Source organism: Emydura macquarii, unplaced genomic scaffold, assembly GCF_026122565.2.
Source record: "Emydura macquarii macquarii isolate MOO-44397 ecotype Brisbane River unplaced genomic scaffold, CSIRO-AGI_Emac_v2 contig_431, whole genome shotgun sequence".
NCBI classification, from domain to species: Eukaryota; Metazoa; Chordata; order Testudines; family Chelidae; genus Emydura; species Emydura macquarii.
Genome location: NW_027130568.1, coordinates 9,177,145 through 9,181,936, shown reverse-complemented (window position 1 = coordinate 9,181,936; position 4,792 = coordinate 9,177,145). Strand labels below are relative to the sequence as shown.

At 35.9% G+C, this 4,792-nt stretch overlaps 1 long non-coding RNA gene across 2 annotated transcripts; it reads right to left on the bottom strand.

Moving 5' to 3' along the window:
• Positions 1–946: 946 nt before the first annotated feature.
• Positions 947–4,430, bottom strand: LOC137146257 (uncharacterized). 2 transcript variants are annotated; one of them, XR_010917877.1, is made up of 4 exons: positions 4,318–4,430; positions 3,900–3,963; positions 2,870–3,094; positions 947–2,701 (listed from the first exon to the last, which is right to left on the bottom strand). It is a non-coding gene; the product is annotated as an uncharacterized lncRNA (long non-coding RNA). The 2 variants fall into 2 exon arrangements; XR_010917878.1 differs by having other exon boundaries at positions 947–2,427.
• Positions 4,431–4,792: the final 362 nt, after the last annotated feature.

The window sequence follows — 4,792 nt, the reverse complement described above, 5'->3', positions numbered from 1 at the left end:
GAGGATAGTGGGAGGATTGACAGGGAGGATAGTGGGAGGATTGACAGGGAGGATAGAGGATAGTGGGTTGTCCGCAGTGACCGAAACAGGTGGGAGAAAGATTAAGCAATCTGTTTTGATATGTTGCGCTTAAGACGATGACTGAACATTCACAAGCAGATATCAGAAAGAGGCCAAGATTTTATTTGGGACAGGAGACCAGTTCAATGTGGAGTGGTAGATCTGTGAATCATCAGCATAGAGATGCAAGTTGAACTTGTGTTCGCAAATAGGATGCACAGAGGTTGTGCCCTAAAAGCCAAGCTATCCTTAACAGACTTTGGTGTTAGGTTGTATGGGAGGAACAATAGATATGTTAGCAACTATTAGACATGCACCACAACAGATCATGATGGGTATGGAAGGGGAAGAAAATCAATTGGGAGGGAATAGTGCTCATGGGAGAATGCTGCTTCTTATAGAAAGCAGACCATATAAGTTTTGCTTCATTTATTATGTGTTTATTACTTTATTTTTTTAAAATCAGTTATTCCTGATTGTTGAATTCACTCCATTGGTAAGCACAGTATACCCACTGAACTGGTAGGCTCATGTTTTAATATCACTTCACCTGAATATCTTTGCACTATGCTGAACAGTCTTAGATTCAGAAACTAGATGTAAAAAGATGAGAATTAGTCATATTCCTAAAATTGTGGGAAAACTTAGTTATAGGACCTATATGGGAATTTGAAGGATAAAGTTGATTTGAAAAAAATAATATAGATGGAGACAGTTTGTAAAGCTTTAACCTCCTAGGGCCATTGAAAAAGTAGGTAGTCTTTAAAAAAATTCTTGTTAACATCTGTATATTGAACAAATTTCAGAAATGTATATACCTTTAGCCATTTATCAAAGTTTGCTGCTGATTTTTTTACATTTTCCTCACCTTAGAGAGCTGGAATTTTGTGTATAGGCTATTTCTAGTCAATGCTGCAATATTTTTCACAACATTGCATGGTAATTTTAATCATTTTAAACATCTGAAAGTTCCCATGGTATACAGATAAAGAAGCATTTTATGGATGTTGATACAGTGTAATTTAATATGATCATTCGACTAAGGTAAAAATGCTGTCAAAGAACAGTATCCGGTTGCACTTTTTCTGTTGGTTTTTCTTTTCCTAATTTAATGAAAACTTTATTAATTTATACAACATAATGTGATCATTTTTTAAAATCAAAACTGAAATCTTAGTTTGGGCCCAAGATGACTATTTTTTTTACTAATAGTCTGGATAACCTTATAGCTGAATGATATATCTTTGTCAGTGGAAAATTTATAATTACAAGCATGGTCCTTGCTTATACAAGTATCATTTAATGTTACAAGCCAGAACTGGGTGATTTAGTGTCTAATTTTTCAATCTCTGTGGACGTGGGTTATGAAAGTAGTTTAGGTCACAAATGAGTATTGTACAAATTAAAACTAGTTCCTCATGGATTTTTGTCCATATCACAAAAGCCACTTTAGAATTCAGCATGATGTGAATTTTCTGTTAAAAACAGTTTTTGAATTCAACAGGAACATTGTAGGTCAGGATTGGCGTGCATTAACAAAACCACGAAAAAACTTTTCAATAAGGTCCTTCACTGTTTCTAGTGCTGGGCAATGCTAATGTATGTCTTTCAGTTTTGTGAGCACTAAATTAAATATGTGGTAAATCCCACTTTTTGGCTTTGTTGAATGCAAAGTATCAGATGTTACAATCAGACATCACCCAAGAAATTGAAGATTTTCTTTGCCTCTGGAGAATCTTTTTTGCTATATTCATGTTGCATAGAGAAGTTCCTCTGATGCTACCTTCTGATGGTGATCGCTCTTCCTATCTCAAACAAAACCATAATGGAACTCCTTGTGTTGAACTACTGCCCAGTTAGTTGGTTTTGAATTAGTTGGATTGAGGCTAAATATATAGCATTATCAGGTTCTCTCCTGGCTTTCCCATGCCTGTTTTGTTTTTAAAAACATCTGAACAATTCCAAATAACTTTACTATTAGTGGATTTGTGTTCATAACACATACAAATTGGGGATTCATCCATAAGCTTTTAGAATAAGACTGTGAAAGGTAATTGGGTAGATGGATATGTGGCAGTTCGGTTACCTCTTCTGAACAAGGAATTACACTTTTGTCTTGAAAATAAATGTTTTCTTGCCTCTTCTAACCATGTTAAGAGCTGATCTTGTTAATAAATTGCTAAATGCACTTTGTCATCACACTCAACAGGTTCACTCAGCCTCATGTCTGTTTGCTATGCAGCATGCTTCTGGTTGTGAGATCCTCATTGACATGTAACAGGTAGATAGACAAGCTGTAATCTTCATCCCATAGACCAGAATGCAGTGTCTCACTCATTTTTATTAAAAGACTTGGGTACTGTACAGCTACAAAGGAAAGCATTGTTTGCCATTAAGAAATCACGAAACAGGGTTAATAAGCCAAATGTATCATTTTGCTTAGTTTTGGGATAAAGTGCTGAACACAAAAATGTTTTAATTTTTTTTTAAATGATTGGTTTCAAAATCCTGGGCTGGATCTTGAGTTGGTAAAAACTGGTGTAGCTCCATCTGTAGCCTCACGTTAGTGGCTGTAACTATGAAATCTCAGTTCTATGAAGTTATAGTTTTCCATATAACCTTCACTTCACCATTGATTTCTCTGTTTTCAGAACGTTAGGGCAGTAGAAAGGGAGAAAACAAGTGAGGTAATAAGTCTGAAAAGGTAAATCAAATCAGGGTTTCTCTCTCACACAAACACACACACGCTCCCCAAAGCTAAGGTACAATATAGAGCCATTTTTCTAATTTACTAACCCACGATACTCACAGTTCTATCTCTTTTATTGAGTACAATGTTCCATCTTTATTTTGCGCCTTTGAGAAAGTAGGATTTTCTTTAAAACCACTTGACTTGTATGTTGTTTTTCTCTTAATTTTTTTCAAAGTGTCAGTTTTGTCCCATCTTTGGTGTCCTAAATCAGTGTATTGGTATTCTGCCTTTACAGGTGGGTAGACTCAAGGATCTAAGAGGCAAAAACCCCCAAACTTCTAACTATTAGGATCAGAAAATGGGGGAGGGAGGACAAAATCAAAATAAAAGAAATGTAGTGAACGCTTTCAAGAATAATTAAATAAATGTTATACAAAGGGCTCAGCATATTATAATGTACTTGTTTAGTGCACTTGCTAAATTGAGTTCAAATTTTTAGGTCACAATGAAATGCATTTGTACACAGTCTAATCCCTATTTAAAGTATATCACAAAATTTGGCATAGCCATACAGTTTGGCATGGTTAGCAATATTTGATTGGGTTTTGGGGGGAGCAGGAGCAGGGCTGTTACAAGAGGGTGTATTATGGGTCAGCATTAAGATGCAATTGTGGCACTGTTTTGGAGAAAGCTTGTACGCATCACCTATAGCAGTGGTTCTCAATCAGGGGTAGTGTACCCCTGGGGGTGTGCAGAGGTCTTCCAACCGATACATCAACTCATCTAAATATTTGCCTAGTTTTACAACAGGTTACATAAAAAGCACTAGTGAAATCAGTATAAACTAAAATTTCATACAGACAATAGAAATATATAAACAAGTCATCCACTATACACTGAAGTGTAAGTACAGTATTTATATTCCAATTGATTTGTTTTATAATTATATGGTAAAAATGAAAAAGTAAGTAATTTTTCAGTAATTTCACAGAAAGTAATTTTTCAGTAATAATGTGCTTTTAAAAATATTTTTATGTCTGATTTTGGAAGCAAGTAGTTTTTAAGTGAGGTAAAACTTGGGAGTGCATAAGACAAATCAGACTCCTGAAAGGGGTACAGTAGTTTGGAAAGATTGAGAGCCACTGACCTGTAGAACTTCATCTGCTCTTAACCTGTGCTTTTGATCCTTTACCTTCCATGGAAAAGAGAGGCTGTTCAGTAGAAAAAAATAATACATTAATTAACCACAACAAAAGATTCTGACAAGTTCCCTATGATTGGTTACACATTTTCCCACTTGTTTCATCCTGATCATTCTTTGTGAGTAAATGCAGGAGCATGAAAAGTTAATAAACTAATTATTTTAGAATAATTTTGGTCTGACTTCAGATTTTTCCTTTTGATTAAGGATTTTTAAAGTGTGAACACAATCTATAATTGTTTCCAAGAAAATATATTTATTTCCTTGACATTTAGAAGAAATAAATCAAAGCTCATACACAGGCTCTGAGCATCCTGCTGCTTATTTAAAATTACAAAACCAAAATGCAACACAGTCAACTCACCTCTATCAAGAAGTAGCATATAAATGCTAACACACCGCTCTCCTTCCCCCCTTACCTCCCCAAATGCACCACTCTGAAGGTAGGGTTGCCAATTGTCCAGGCTTGTCCTGTAGTTTCCAAGAATTAAAGATTAATCTTTGTTTAAAGATTATGTCGTGATGAAACCTCCAGGAATATGTCCAACCAAAATTGGCAACCCTACCGGGCCTCAACCTCTTTTCAAAAGTCAAGTGAAACAAATGGGCCTTGTAGCATGTCCTGAAAGTCAGCAAATCAGGCTATTTCAGACCAGAGGTGAGAGGGCATTTGAGTCCTATAGTCCTTACAGAGAACAAACATCCTGCCAGCTGCTCCTTCCCTGTTATATTCAGGGGATTCTAACATGATTGCAACCACCTCTGCGGCAGTGTATCATGATGTGAGAGGCCATCTCTTAGGTAGGCTGGTCCAAGGCCGTTTAGTGCTTCATTGATCA